Source organism: Hypomesus nipponensis, chromosome 23 (assembly GCF_054491055.1).
Source record: "Hypomesus nipponensis isolate SF chromosome 23, ASM5449105v1, whole genome shotgun sequence".
Taxonomy (NCBI): Eukaryota; Metazoa; Chordata; class Actinopteri; order Osmeriformes; family Osmeridae; genus Hypomesus; species Hypomesus nipponensis.
This window is the reverse complement of record NC_140383.1, coordinates 24,330,221-24,347,097: the sequence shown is the minus strand read 5'-3', so window position 1 is coordinate 24,347,097 and position 16,877 is coordinate 24,330,221.

The window sequence follows — 16,877 nt, the reverse complement described above, 5'->3', positions numbered from 1 at the left end:
AGGAGACCATGAAACCACAGAAGAGGAAACAAGAAGTTGGGAAGATCTCATCTGTGATACGATGATCTTAGACATCACTGATGCACTGCACTGAAATAGTCCACAAATATTCTTGTTACCAGGGAATTCTGATTTACTAAATGCTGTATCAATTCAGAACATGTCATTCTGTCATATACATACATCATGTCTTAGCAACGATTTAAAATGACACTACATAGAATATCTGAACACCTTCAAATAAATCTTCAATTGGTTTTGAAGAATGGTAAAAAAATAAATAATCACATTGACGATAACGTTTTAGATAATCTGCCCTCTGTGTGCCTCATTAGATGTTTTGGGCCAATTGATTTGAAACTGTTCAACAGGCTTGTCAAGGAATGAAGTCATGTTTTTGTTTGATTTGACACAGGAATAATCACCGATATTAAAATCTTACGTAAGGCACAAATGATTTGAAAGTTCCACCATTCATTACCGGAGGGGCACACACACACACACACACACACACACACACACACACATACTCTCTCTCTCTTCTAAGACATGCCTTCTCTGTGGGGCGTTCACTATCAGGGCTGTCTCTGATTCCACAGCAAACACCACTAAAGCATAACAAGGGAAGAGACATCTGAGTGGTAACATAATAGAGGATTATTAGTTGAGAACGTGTCAAAACTGTATGTGGTAAGAAGACAGCACACCGTGTAACCAAGGGTATACAACAGGCACACGTGACGTGAATGAGATACTTAATACAATAATAAATGTATGATCAGTATAGTTTGATTAAGAAGACATGTAGCTTAGTCCACTGGATCCGTTTGTAGAGCGTCGTTGTCGTTGTTGTCAGCAGACTACTAGAGAGGATGCATTAATTGGCTCTTCTTTGGAATAATTGAGGGGTCCCGCGTGAATGATGTCGTCCTTGATGCCCTCTGCTTCATGCAAATGCTCTTCCTGGAAATCTTCCCTTCAACCCTGAAACCTGCCCGTGGTGCATGTTTAGTTGAATAGTTAAGGATAGTGTAAAGTGAAAAATATGTATTGTAAAGCAAAATGTTAAAATGGGAATATTTTACTTAGAAATACTGAACTTAAAAAATAATAAACGGAAAGTTAGAAGTCACCCAAGCTGGAACCCACCTGGAATACAACGTGATTGGATGTTAAATAAAATGACCCTGAATTCTGAACCTTCGTCATTTTCTCGTGTGAAGCATCAGTTAAGATTCTTTCTCTCTATACATTGAGACGCACTCCCCAACCCAAATATGCACTTATTAAGTCTCCAAGTTCAATTTAAAACGATTTTGTAATTAACAAGTAAGCCAAGCTTTAAAATGTCACAGTTATTGTATTTTCATATCTCTGAAATTCAGTCCCGAAACAAAATGATGTGTGTTTTATAGTCGTCATGATAAGAGGCTTACACAGTCAAAATCTCAATATAGATCATTTGACAAACGTCTTTGGTGGCCATTCTCTAAATTGGTTTCACCCTCATATTTGGGCCTTATTTAAAAGATATCTTTGAATAATGGTAAGCAGTTTAGCTCCACTGAAAAGAGGAGGTTGATGCAAAGGAACTCCATTTTACTCTGTAGCTCTCAGCGATCACGTTCAAGACTGTTCCTAACTTCTTACAGCACTGACGTCGATTATTCAGGCTTAGATTCACCTATCTTGTATTGAAGTCCCTTGTTTCACGTCAAGGACACAAGAACACATTTTGGATCATTCATTGCATGCATTACGTTAATGAATCCAACATCAGTCTAACGCAAGTGCTGTCTCAAACTAGGTTTATTAACATAAACGTTAATGTTAATCGTATTGTGAGGGGATATTTGGCTAAATTGACTTGCGGCGTGCTTATGCTTTCTTAAAAACAAACACCCACCTTTAATGCTTAGACTTAGGCCTAAAGACCAATGATTAGTTCTGTAAACATTGCAACAGACATACTGTACACATACACACACAACAGCAACCAGAGTATTACGTAATATATTGGAGAATTGCCGCACTTCAGTGAGTCATCACGGAATAATGTGTATTTGTGATAAGGGCAGTGTAATGCATGATCAGTCCAGACCGTGTGAAGCCTGCTGTTAAGGAAGTGTTAACATTGGAGGGTTGGTTCCCATTATGAGTGACTCATCTTACTGAAGCTGTCTTCCAGAAACATCTGCTCTGAGTAAGAGGACATATGCATTTATCTGCTACAACAAAACATGAATCTTAAATGCACAACATATACTACATTGTCTGATATTTTTTTTTAATTACGTATAAATGTCTAATCAAATGCATGCTTGTACATACAGTGCAACACCTGCTATTTGATGTATCTAAGCCGTCTTCCCAGACCATAAAACAATCCTTTTTTTTTGTCATACACATACTGCAGTGTATCAGCAACTGGTTCTATTTCACCCCTATTGAAATGTTGGCTGTCAACAGGGTTCCCATCAAAGCCCTTGCTAGCTGTGGTACCATCCAGTGCCTTGAGCTTGTGCCTCCGTCCTCTCTTGGAGGCGGAGGCTGTCTCTGGCAGCTGCACGCATGCACACTAGCCGAGGTCAAAGCTGTCACTTCAGAGGGCACTGTCAAATCTCAGCCAGCTCTGCGTGAAGGGCTCCCCACAATCCGCCAGATGTTTCCAATCAGCTGGGCTTCTCCTGTGCCGTTCACACACTGTCAGCGCGCAACGCCTTCATCGCGGCGTCAACATGGGTGCGAAGTACCTAAGATTCAGAGAGACTCGTTATAAATTCGACACCTTTATTGATTAAACGTGTTCGGCGGTTTGTGGTGTTTTTGCTGAAACGCTGACGGCTTAGATGTCTTCCAGTTTGTGACAAGACATGAGGACATGGGTGGGTGCAGGTTACTGGGGGGTCTAGTTGAGTTCAATACAGCCCTTTTTTATGGATTTGTCAGAGTCATAAACAGCCTTGTGAAAAGTGTTTCAATAATGTAACGCTGCAGAATAGCAAGAATGAGTATCCAACACACATTACTTGCATTAAATGTGACGCCGGGCATAATTCAATCCTGAATACTTGTTCCTCAAGGAGCAAAACTGAATCATCCTTGACTTGGCACAATGGCACAACTGTGCTACAAGGCGTGCCTTAACCATCCAATGCAAATTACACCAATTTAGAATGTTGGATTCAGCAGGAGACCATTGCTAAACGGTCAGGCAAGCTAGTCACAGATATTAAAATAAATTATGTCTAATTTGAATTTTAGTCACGCTACATTAACTAATAGAAAGTTATTAACATTTCAAGAGAGAGTGAAAAAAAGCTTTTGCCTGGAAAATTAACAGTGCCTGGCTTGACCTGTGAGCCGTGCAGTCTGATCACTGTAATGACAGCGTAATGGCATATTTACATTAAAATCTTTGCAGCTAATATGGGATTCAGAATGTGACGCTAAATCAAGGATTATTTGGTCTGGCCTGCTGGCCTCTTCCAGAGTATTTCCCAACTTCAATACAAGACAGAAACTTCTAATTTCATGACTATTTATGTAGCTTGCCTTTACTCCCCCATGCTAATGTTCTCTTCAGCCTTCTATCTCTCATCTCCTCTCTATTTCCCCTTCTTGGTCTTTAAAGGCAATTATCATTTCACTTCAGAGATGTCAGAATCTCACACTTCAGTTGTATCTGGAGAAGCCTTGTTGGGATGAATGGAATTCTTCACCGGCGGAGATGAGCAACCTCATTTCTCCCTCCCTCCCTCCCCCCTCCCTCCCTTCTTTTCCCCTCCCTCCCCCCTTCCCCCCCTCCATCCCTCCCTTCCCCCAAGCCCTCAGATATTTGCTCTTTGAAAAAGGAGAGGATTTTTTTCTCTTTTTTTTGCATTTTAAATACCCCCCATTCATTTCCCCACGACTTAGATTTTTCTTCTTCCAAGAGTCTCTTATTCATGTGCCATGTTATTTCAAGATATAGGCTGAGAATATGGGATGTGTAGAATGCTGATAGAGAGTTTAGAGATTCTGCCACAGTTTGATGGAAATGGTTCTGTGTGGTGGCAGTGCATGAAAGGAACCCGTGATGCTCGCTGTAAGGACGCGTTTAACCGTGGCCTAGAGGTTATGACCAATACACTGAACAAATATGAATCTATCAACTGTAACATTGACAGGTTATGGTAGCATGCATGCATGTAGTGTCACTAAGATAGTATTCGCAAGTCCACTATCCTGTATAAACTATGTTTATGGTAGGACCACCTGAAGCATCTCTAAAGATGAGATGTGTGTGTGTGTGTGTGTGTGTAGAGGGGGTAGGTGAATATTTGGATGCAATAGAAATGTGTCTTTAAGAGTAATCAGTGCCCCAGGGTGTTCACCAAATCAATCACCAACTCAAATGAAACACAACTATCACAATGCATTCATTAGGCCAACAAACTTGACTCCTTTGTTCTCATTTAACTTTGGAATTCAGCCCCCCCCCCCCCCCCTCTTAAATGTCAGTTGGATATAAAATGCCTTCTTGAAGCTACCTCTGACCATTGGCTGGGCTGGGAGAGGCTGTCTCTGACAGGTGGGAATATGTGATATGTATTTAAAAATGCAAAATGACATGTAGTGTTTGCGTTTGTGCTTGTTTCCAAGACCCAGGGTGGAGCTGGCCATCTGCTCCGCTTCTCACAGTCTAGCTGGTTGGCAGTGCTGGTTCATTGGCCTCCATCTCTTAGGAGATTCACTACTATCAGATTTCTCCTCCCTCTAAAAGGGAAGACAGTGGCACTATACGAATAACAATATGGTTAGCTGAGGGAAGGAGGAGGGGTGGAGGGGGAGGAGAGATAAATAGGGAGAGAAGGGTGGGGGGAGGGGATACAAAAACGAGTTGTCCTCCCAGCAGCCAGGCCCTGTCACATTACAGATGAAATCACTTCAGAAATGTGCTGAATTAATATCATAATGAAGCGTTGAGTGGCCATTAGGCGTGTGCAAGAGGCTGCTTCAGAGGGGTGGAACAGATGTCCTGCAGTTTATTTACGCACAATGGTCACCTCAGCAGAGGCTTTTATCAGGAGGCCATCGGAGGGAGGCCAGGCTAGGGAGGACACCTCAGGAAGATGTGCTTTTATTACTACGCTTCCCAGGGTGCCCTGCTCTTCCTGTCACCAGCGCCCAGCGCACGCTGTTTTCGTTCACTTACAAGCTAAACATCTCTGTTACAGATGTCTGTCCATGCTCCAAAACGCTCTTGCTAGCATAACCATTAAAGGGCCACAATGCTGTCTTGGGACACGTTAGCCAGAATAATGTTTCAAAGTTTATCCCAGGATTTCTAGGGTTGGCCCTGCTTATACATTTCATTCACATTTTTCAACATTAATGTACTTCTTTTCACTTTTTTATTACCGCCCCCTCCCTCTCCCCATCTTTTCCTGTGACAGGCCTATTGCGAGCTTCTGCTTTTTATCTCCAACAGTTTGGGAGAATGAATAGCTCTCCACTGTCACTGGGCTCCGGCCAAGAATTCATTTTTGTGGGTCAAGTGTTTCAGAATGTCATCTTTGACAGGAACCATCCAACACGATGAATACAGGAACACACCTGGCTATCCCCAGTTTTTCAATCACTGCATACACACCATGCATGGCAACCATGTGGTGTGTGTGTGTGTGTGTGTGTGTGTGTTTGTGTGTGTGTGGCGGGGTGGGGGTTAAAGCACAGCTCAGAGTGTCTACGTGGAGATCAATATTGAATTAAAACACCCCAAGCTCATGAATAAAAAACAAAACTGAAAAAACCCAACAACAACAGGGTTTGGGTGCCTGGCTGTTGGGGGCTGCAGGAAAGTACAGTGAGTTAATGAAGGTTATGTTGCATGGCAGGATTCAGTAATTGCGACGCACAAGTGAGGTATTAGACAGGGTGTAGCTAATGGAAAACAATCACATTTAACATGGCTCCTTGGTTGGAGCTGCTCAATAAGTGAGCAGCAGGCTTGGAGCAGCTAACAGGAGGTGGGGGGGGGGGTAGGAGAGGGATGGGGTAGAGGGGTGGAGGGGTGGGTGGTGTGGGGGGGTAGCCAGGCACAGGGTTTTAATGTGATCGGACTATAACAGACAATCTATTTACAGTGTGCTCTGGGGAGCTAATAAACAAATGTTGAGTAATTTCAGCCAGCAGTAATTACCCTTGCAGCTGACAAGGGGAGTGTGCTTCTTTCTCCTTCACCTCCGGCTTGGTCCAGGAGCCGCTGGTCCTTCCCTCCTCTGCTGCGTGGACGTGGCTCTGGGCCAGCGGACACGCAGGAGGATCACTTACAGTACACCCCCCCCGCCCGCCCCCCGCCCCCCGCCCCCCGCCACAGCAATGTGTCACACGCATGGAGTGGGGGGGAGTGTTCTGTTCTGCTTTGGCAATATCCTGGCAGTTAATGAGACATAATGACAACATTTAATCACGCGGCCCAGAATGGGTAAAAAGTGCGATTCACATTCATTTAGAGCTGCTGGAGGTACATTCTAAGCGTGTGTGTGTTGAAAGCGTTCACAGATCTAAGAATAATCTAATTAAAGAAAAACATTTAACACTACACTAGAAGGCTTGAGTGGTAATTAACATGTGTATGTGATTTCTCCCAGACCTTGCCCCTCCTCCTTCCCACATTACATTCTTGGATTCAAACACAAATGTGAGAAGTGGATGGAGCAGGAATTGCAGAATTCCGTTTCAGAAGCAAACAGTCTTCTCTGCCGGTTAGTCAGACAGCCCCACCAAGGCCTCTTGGAGCAGGGAGCTCAATCTTGATCCTGCAGTTGCTGTGAAATAGATTTTTATGCAAATATGTTTTCATCGATGGCAGAGGCTTCCTTCTACAGAAGCAGTCTGGGGGATCGACATGTCATTAGACACAGGTAATCACGGGAGGATAACCACAGACGATAAAAGCAAGCACTTGTGTCTGAGGTTTGTGGAGAAACATGTTCAGATGGTGATTGATGTAACTAGCCATCGCAAAATGCTCTACATGGGTTTGTAGATAGCGTTCCAAAGATTTAATCTCCACAGGCAACAGCCAAGACGTTGGACCGTCTCACAGTCCTGCCTGGACAGTCTTTTCCTTTCTGATCCGCCCGCCTCTCCCTACATCTGTTGGCAGCCATACTGCATCACCAGGGTTTATCTGGTGATGTTGGACTTTCATTGCAGCGTGCCACGGGTGGAAGCACTGTGCTTTCTCTGGCATTCACCAGCCTGGCACAGACAATGGCTTCCTATCCAGCCCTACGGCAAAATAAGGAGGGAGTGAGGGAGGGAGGGATACGGGGAGGGAGAGGGGGGAGGGAGGGATAAAGGGAGGGAGGGAGAGGGGGGAGAGGGGAGGGAAGGGCTGGAGCGAGGGGTCCAGTCTGAGGAGCTGACAGACGGACAGTGGGCCAGTCTGTCCCTTATCCTCAGACAGGCAGATGTCCCCTCTCACCGCGTGGCCGGCAGCTGACCAGGGGAAAGCCAGGCGGCATCTGAAATGAGGAAACTTGAGCGCTCCTCGGGGGGCGAGCTGGTCATTTGATGTCCAGCACGAGGGCAGGGTGTGATGCTGAATGAGCTGGGGGAGGGAGGCTGCCTCTGCAGTCTGCTACAAAGCCACGGCCTGGCGGGCAGACCGGGGAAAAAACACAGAGCACAGACACACCATTACTGTATTTCCTCTACTTTGTCAGAAGAAATACTGTAGCCAGAAAGCTGCAGGGAATTACTGTGGACAGAACAAAGATTACATTTACACTGCCTCTCTGAATATGATGTGCAGCAGGCCATGTATCAAGGTCATTTCAGTGTCTTCTGTTCTAACCCAATACTGGGATTTGTTGTGTGAGTTATGTGTGCTTGTTTTCCAAACATAGTATTTACATGGATTAAAATATTCGCTCTAATTGTCTAATCGTTTTTTTGTTGTGGGAGCAGTAGCTAGTGTTCAGGACATCTCATGATTGTCAAGAACAGAGCAAACTGTCCAATATAGAGAGAGACAGATAAAGCTCCTCTCCAGTTTGAAAAGCTACTGTGCTATTGTGTAAGTCCTATCCAAATACTCTGACTGAAGTCCTCGTCAAACCTCCCCCTCTCTCTTACCTGGTCTAGGATCACTCTGCCAGGAAGCTCTTTGATGGCTTCACAGAGGCTGAGATGAGAGGCAGGGCCCGGCCGTTTGCCCGCCCGCCCGCCCGCCCGCCCGGCTGCAGAGGGATCAGAGCCGTGGTGCTGCCGCCTCGGAACGGTAATTAATCGCCAGCGAGAGGAGCCCTCAACTCCTCCCTCACGACAGAACCTCGAGGCCAGGACACGTTAGGCAACATTAACTGCCTGTGCCATTTCCATTTCACCGGGGGGTGGGGTGTGAGTTGGGTAGTGTGTGGGGATGGGGGGATGGTGGGGTGTGAGTTGGGTAGTGTGTGGGGATGTGGGGATGGTGGGGTGTGAGTTGGGTAGTGTGTGGGGATGGGGGGGTGGGGGGGTGAGTTGGGTAGTGTGTGGGGATGGGGGTGTGAGTTGGGTAGTGTGTGGGGATGTGGAGGTGGTGTGGGGTGAGTTGGGTAGTGTGTGGGGATGGGGGTGTGAGTTGGGTAGTGTGTGGGGATGGGGGTGTGAGTTGGGTAGTGTGTGGGGATGTGGAGGTGGTGTGGGGTGAGTTGGGTAGTGTGTGGGGATGTGGGGATGGTGGGGTGTGAGTTGGGTAGTGTGTGGGGATGTGGGGATGGTGGGGTGTGAGTTGGGTAGTGTGTGGGGATGGGGGGGTGGGGGGGTGAGTTGGGTAGTGTGTGGGGATGTGGAGGTGGTGTGGGGTGAGTTGGGTAGTGTGTGGGGATGTGGGGATGGTGGGGTGTGAGTTGGGTAGTGTGTGGGGATGTGGGGATGGTGGGGTGTGAGTTGGGTAGTGTGTGGGGATGGGGGGGTGGCGGGGGGTTCAGGGCGGGGCTGTAGACAGAGGACTTACACGGGGGCTCAGGCGGGAGTGACAGAGCGTGAGCCGTGCCTGTGTACCTTTCATCTCGGAGGAGATTTGGAGAGGGTTCACACCGCTGAGGCTTCCTAATTCTCACTAATTCATTTGGGTTCCAGATTCGCTGGGCCTCGGATAACCTGAGAATGATAATGAACCCGCGAGGGGAGTGCATGGTCCCTTGCCTTTGAATGTGCTCAGAATAGATTCAGATCATCTTTCCCAGCAAATCTTTCAGGGGGAGAAGAGAATCTTGTTAAGGGTGATCGCTTGTCATGAGTGATCTGTGTTGGAGTGGTTTAACTTCTGAGCACATACACTGTGTCATCAGCACAAGTGAGGTGCTGAACATCGCTGTTTTCACCCAAACACAAACACACTCAATTGAGAGCCAGCACAAGGAAATACAGCTGTCTCAGCTTTCGATTTTAAAATCATGCTCTATGATGAATATGTATTACCAGCAAGCTGCATGAATCCTCAATCGATATATTCTACCCACCAGGTTGAAAAAGTGTGTTTTTTCTCCTTTAAAATCAACCTACATCCAAACAATACATTCTCATCTCAAATGAGGGAAGAATTATTTGCATTTATAGATTAAATTGCCATGTTTTGTTTGTTTTTTTTGCATCCAAAAAACACGTTTTCAACCTCCTCTGATTAAAGGTGAAAAATGCAGCCATAAATCAGAGATACAGTTTATGTATAATAAAACACTATAGACCTCCATGTGCCAGTCCTTTCTTGCTGATAAAGACAGTGATCATGTGGCTTGTTTAGCTCTGTAAGTGTACAGTAAAGGCTCTGACACACACTGACATCATTTCAAGGCCTTAATTGCATGTGCCTCTTGAGGAAACTGTTTCCTCTGTTGACGTGGAAACCCCCATCATGCCTCCTCCTGCACGCTCTCAAACATCAGACCCATGCAGTGGGCTCTCTGTACCAAACAGGTTTTGCAGAAAACCCCACAACTGCAGCATTGGCCAAGGTAACACTTTGACCTGAAATATGGGACCAGGCAGAGTCTGGAGAGTTTCCTCAGCCTCTGAGTCCTGGAGCCCAGGTCTTTGTAGCACTGTGCATTGATAGGCCTCTTTCATGTTCCTATCAGGATCATTGTGGTTCCAACATCAGAAGGGGAAATCAGTATTATTCTAATGAAGACAAGCTGTTCCTGTTGGAAAACAATTTGAACCATTTAACTTTACATTTGAAAATGCAACATGATCATAACATCCTGAAAATGGATGATGGGAATGTTCTTACATATGTCCAAATGATTACTGAAAATTACTCCATAATTGAAGACATACTTACGGTAAGGAATAAAACATCAACAACAACAGGAAGCCTTTTTATGAGGCTGACTCATAAAAACGTCAAGTTGGATTCCTGTTTGCTAACGGAAACGATTGAGTGTCATTTCAGCTGCACATCAACACCAGCTAGGGCACATTTCTACTTGACAAGTTCCCATTGCGTTGAAAACAGGCAGAAACAGTCCCACTGTTACTGGGTGCCTCTCCAACAGAAAGCTGTACTGTCCTATTGTTCAGCTCTGGCTGGTCTTGAGAAAGAGCCCTAACATTTTGACAGGAGGAAATATAAATCCTCAGTCGTTCCACGGATAACTCACCAGACTCAAGCGTGAGACTGACTTTAATCAATAGAAATGTGGCTTCGCCGAGTGATTTATCGAAGACCGGGTTTTCTGTACAAAGAAAGCTCAGACCAAGGAGTGTGGTGACTGACAAGGCTCTCTCCATCTTCCTGGAAAGGTGGTGTTGTCGTAAGAGTTGCACTGGTAGTCTTTGGTTCCACCTAATCACACCAGGTAGACAGACCATTAGGCAGGACAAACAAGCAACAACATGATGACTCAGGATAAGATGACAGACAAGTCAATTTGTTGCCAATGAAGTGTTGGCACGCTTTATCAATCATAATAGAGTTATTACTGAGCATAAATAAATGCATTCAATTCTGACACGCTTCTCTTCACATCTGGCTGTCTGACGTGTACATGCAAGGGAGCGGGCGAGGGAGGGAGGGAGGGAGGGAGGGAGGGAGGGAGGGAGGGAGGGAGGGAGGGAGGGAGGGAGGGAGGGAGGGAGGGAGGGAGGGAGGGAGGGAGGGAGGGAGGGAGGGAAGGAGAGAGAGAGAGAGAGAGAGAGAGAGAGAGAGAGAGAGAGAGAGAGAGAGAGAGAGAGAGAGAGAGAGAGACACTTGAGGCAATCATTCCTGGCAGTGTGCTGGCAGCTGCACAGTTTTTATTTTTATATTTTTTTTATTTCAATATGTTGTTCTGCACCTCAAGCTTCTTGCAATAACGGTTTACAGATTGCTTATGTCATCACATTTTGACAAACTTCTCAATCGGATTTGACCTTCATCTTTAGCCATCTGCTTTCAAGACTTTCCTTTCTTTCCCTCTCTTGACTATCACGTCCCTCCATTCCTTTCAAACCGTGTTCTCAATGTTCCTCCAAAAGAACATAACACACGCAGAACCCAGGTCCTTTTGATGGCACGCTCCTCCACCTTGGTTTACTTCAGACAGGTTCTCCACAATAATGCAAGCACATATTATGAATGACTTTGGAACAGAGCCTCAGAACTCCATGAATGCCAGTTTGGTTTTAATGAAACATTATTGAATTGAGCTGGGACTATAACAAGATTCTCTGCTGAATATAGTGCACTGCGTTGCAACGTTGTGCTCATGATTGTCAGGCAAGGCATCACTGACATGAGCCTGCAAAAGCCCTTCTCATCTAGAGATCACAAGCATAATGCAGATCTCATAAGCAGTTGACCGTAGAGGAGTCAAGCTGCAACGTGGAGTCTTGTCTCACCAGCGGTCTATCACAGCAAACAACAAACAGAGGACGGCTGAAACAGACCTTCGCGTGGTTTGACATTTCCATGGGATTTTTATATCTAGGCCCTCGAAATGACAGTCTATGTAACGTGTAGAGGCCGTAAAAATGCCATCGCAGATACAAAATCAATTTGCATTTCCCCCGGTGTCTGGATAGCACAGGCCTGTCACGAAGCCAGCAGATGAGGTGGAGATAATGACGCCGGAGAGAGGGACCGGCACAGGAAAAAAGGGATGAAATTGAAAGAGTGACGCGCTCTGTGTTTCCAATGATTGCCTTAGCTGCAGGATGTGTGCTTATTGGACGTGTGGTCTTCTGTCTCTGCTCCCTATTAGCTGGATGTGTTCCCAGTCAGGGGTTAAGGCAGACTAAAGAGATCGCCCGGTGCAAGAACTGCCCATGTCAGCCATGGCATTTCTCCTGTACTGGAAGTAAAGAAATAATGAAAGTGAACAACGTCTAAATGATTCAACTTTGTCTCCTGTCTTTTGTGGACTTCCGTATTTGAGGTGACCCTTCTAAGTAAAGGCTCAGGGTATTACAGTCAATTAGGGATTTCCAAACAGTAATTAAGATGTTAATGAGAAATCAAACTGTCAGACTTTTAGACTAGTTTGGCGACATGTCTTAATTTATTGTTCTTAATTAAAATGTTGCTTTGATATTCAATAGCACCCCACTTTCCCCCCAAAAAGGATAATTGCTACCGAATTACAATATTAATGTGATGTTATTACCGTAATAGTTAAACAAGTGATAATCTGACATTAGCCTTAATAGTGGGGTTATTCTAGACCTTAGCTTCCTTGACTTTAATGAGGGTATTTATTGCTTGGGAACAGCAGAGGGGGAATCATCTCTGACACCTCATCATTATCTCCTTCTTCAGCAGATTTCACCATGGTTAAGGCTAACTACATGACACTTCGGCCACTTTGTGAGACTGGAGAGAAGGGTGAGCGAGGATGATCATCTTGAACATCACACGGCTATATGGGGAAGGACAGTTTAGGGCAATACAACGTCCAGTGCACAACCCAGAATTGGGTATAAACATAGGAAATTGAAGACGGTTCAAACTGACCCCAGGACGTTGGGACGCTGTTTGGACAGGTGTCATTGTCTGCTTGTTAGCGACCATGAAGAGAGAGAGAGAGACATAGGGTAGGGACGTTCCCTTTTCCTTCCTGGGTAAACACACTGACCCTCGTCCGTGGTTAGATAAAGCAGAAGGTGATACAGCGAGAGGTTCCGTCCTTCCTCCCTATCTCCGTCTGCTGAAGCGGACTCTCCTGACCTTTGAACCCCCAGGCAGACACTTTTCCTCCTCCGTGATGGACAGATGGAGGAAGGGAGAGGGTGAGGGAGAGGGTGGGGGAGAGGGTGGGGGAGAGGGTGGGGGAGAGGGTGGGGGAGAGGGTGGAAGTTGTGAATGCTTAACTTGGCAAGGCCCAGTTGACTCTTAATTGGTGGTGGGCAGTGGTGGGCACGTAACGGACTGGAGTCATCAGGCCTCTCCGGTCAGCCTGGAGCGCTGCTCCAAGTGGAGGAACCCTGCTCACATCACACCAAGGGGCTGAGGAGCAGATGTGCTTTATCGATCTTTCTTTTTTTGGGGGGTTGAAATGTTTTAATACGTTTGCCTGCTTGGTTGAGAAAAAGAAAAAAAAACTCACAGAATGCTGAAAATATTTTGACAGCTTAGCTTCTCATCAAAATGAAAATAAAAAACTTTAAGCATTGCAATGTTCACAGATCTTGAAATGATCTGCTGTAAAAATGATAAATCTTCATCTCTGATCATAGATTTGTCGATTTAGTAATCATTTCAATCTAGATTTAAAATATAACGTTTTGATTAACTTTGCCTGGTGATTGACTGTGCATGTAAATTGCGTTCTGCACAAAAGCAAATATGTTTCTATATCATCGTCAGGGCCCGCCTTCCTTTGTTGGTTGGGTCAACTCTGTCTCTTTATGCTGTAGCCACAAGGTGCTGCAGTCCTTATATCATGGAGAGTGTTATTCTAATGTGTGGTTTAGACAGACTGATAATGAGACATCCTGGCTCTAATCAACCTCCAGAGCTCAGAGGAGCCCCACATTCTATACTGCCAGGACCACCACTAACCAGTTTCAGTTAATACAACTGCGATTTGGTCTAGTCCCAGGGGGTTAGGGTTAGATATGACATGAGGGCCACTCTACACACACACAGTAGTGAGGACAATAGGCCATGATTGTGCACACACACACACACACACACACACACACACAATCACACGTGCATACACACTCACATACAGACATTCACATACACACACCCATACACACCCACAGGGCTGCAAACACGCACATACATCCACACGCATTCACATCCTCACGCATTCACATCCACACGCACAGACACGCACAACGCGCACATGCACAAATACAGGCACGCCTACAAATACACATTTTCCGTCTCACAAACACACGCACACACACACACAGACACACACAGACACACACACATGCAAAGAATTCGACTTGTCTGTGCGGTTTGTTAGCACTTGAGAGATAAAACTTTACATGTTGCTCCCAATTAGCACGGCAGTGACCATGCACTGCCTCCTCTGCCTAGCGCCTCTCCTGAAGAGCAGCTAGTTATGGAGGCATGAGAGCACCAAACCCAGCGAGGAGATATGGTGTGTGTGAGACAGAGAACGTGTGAGAAACCATGAGGGAGGGAGAAGGAGAGGGAGGGGGGGGGGAGAGGGAGAGGGGGGAGGAAAGAGGGAGAGGGGGAGAGAGAGGAGAGGGGGAGAGAGAGGAGAGGATGGAGAGAGCCGATGGAGAGAGAGAGAAAGGAGGGAGAGAGAGAGAGTGGAGGGAGAGAGATGAAATGGCTTAAGCATTCATTTTGAGTAGAGAGACAGGTCCTATTAACATTTAACAGCGTTTGTGCAACTTGGTGCGGAGGTTAGGATGCAAATGAGCAGGAATTAAAAGTGGCCAGGGCTTTGTCATTGATGGATTGCAGTCTGGCAGTATTCACACTTCCCAGTGTCCATCAGAGGCGATTACTGTGTAATTAAACCTTATTTCTGGACTCTCCAGCGCATAATTACTTTGTGAATGTAGCCATCATCTAAAAGCTACCAAAATGCTTTAGCATTTAGTCTTGCAGTCAGTTCTATTGGATTGTGTCAGATATAGCCATCAGACAGTGCAAAAGAACTGTCACTTTTAATAAGAGGCAAAAAATTAAATGAAACAGTATGCTTATTACAGAAAAATTAGGCTTTCAAGAGTCCTTTCTCTTATTTGCATAATTTATTCTCCCCCCCCCTCACACCGCAAGCTTTAGGCAATTTCCCTCACATTTAAATAGATTGCACATTTAAGGCTACTTAAGGAAAATTATCACTTTGCATATTTTAATTGTTATGAAGGAAGTGATTTGAGAGAGGTCCCTGCCTCTTCCTCTCGAGCCGGGCTCGGTGAAGCCGTCTGATTCAGCAGCACTGCGCTGCAGAGCCACAGATAACCTCCAAGTTCACACACATCCACTCCAGTTTCATCAGAATGCAAATGAACCCCAGAACACCATGACCACCCAATCTCTGATATTTACAAAATAGCCACTAATAACTCAAGTGTAAATTGTTTGACTCAACTTTATTTTCTCTTATCAGGACTGGGATTTCCCCCCTGGTCGAATGCTCTTGTTTGAAAATTCAAAAGGTGGGGCTGTGGGGAGAGGGTGTCTGAGAGGGTCTGAAAATAGCAGGGAGATGAGGCGCACAGCCCAAATGAAATGTGAAAATATGAAAATCCCACATGACATTGTTTACTGCAATGTAACGAGTGAATAGGGAATGAAATAGATTGCCAGCAAGACAATATTCAAGGAGTTCACATTAACTGTGACAGCCATTTAATTCTGATATACTTATTGAAGCTCTATTGACACTTACCCAGTCACAGTTAGCAACCCAGAGGGGGAAGGAAGCTCATCCACTTGCAGTAATAAAACTACTTAGGTGGTTAATTATTATCAATATAGGAATGCTATCAAAATATTATTTTTAACTTGATGATGATTTTTTTTTTTTTTGCCTTACATGTAAGCTTTGGAGTCTGGCATGTGACACACATATTGTTCTAAAGGGCGGATATTCATTCAGTTTCAGATATTTAGCTTTAGCACTGCCATAAACCATAAACCTGTGGCACTGCACACATTAGTAATTACATTTTTTATTCAAGGTATCTCGGTTCCGTTTCATCTATAATTCCAAAGCCAAAAGTGACCAATGCTATCACATGTGGAAACAGCTGACTAAAACTGTTCCATTTCTGTATTTATGCCTGTGATAATACCTTCACTGGTATCATTATTTCTGCCCAATGTTTATTTGCAAGGTTATGCGACAGGGAGGGAAATTGGGAGGACAGGCCTGTAGAAATGCATCCATTAAAACCCATACAAAACCCCAGACAGATTTACAGATGAAATAAGCGCGGAGCACAAAACGCACTGCGACTTTCCTCCTTGATGTTAATTGTACAGCAGCTTCCTACGCATGTCATCTACTATATAATAATACCATGAAAAAAGAAAATCTATGCATAAAATGTTCCATTTACATAAAAAGCGATCTGAGCCTATGGGGATGGAGAGGGGCTGAGGGTCATCACCCTGACTGTATCAGGAGGGAAGGTGTTCATATCATTTTAATGAGGGTAGTCAAAACAAATCTATAAATTAATACTGGGATTAAAATTAAACAGCAAAAACGATGTTGGCATTTGTAAACTCAAACCTGGTGTGTTGTGTCTTGCATAGGTCTTTTACAAGACAAACAATCGATGAAATCAAATGAATATGCATCATTTTAAACATCTGTGTCCGAATGCAACTGTGATCAATAAGAGTTGAAACTAAAACACTTTGCATTTTCAGAAAAACATTTTTATTCAATACTTCAATGTATTTTGTAATGTATCTT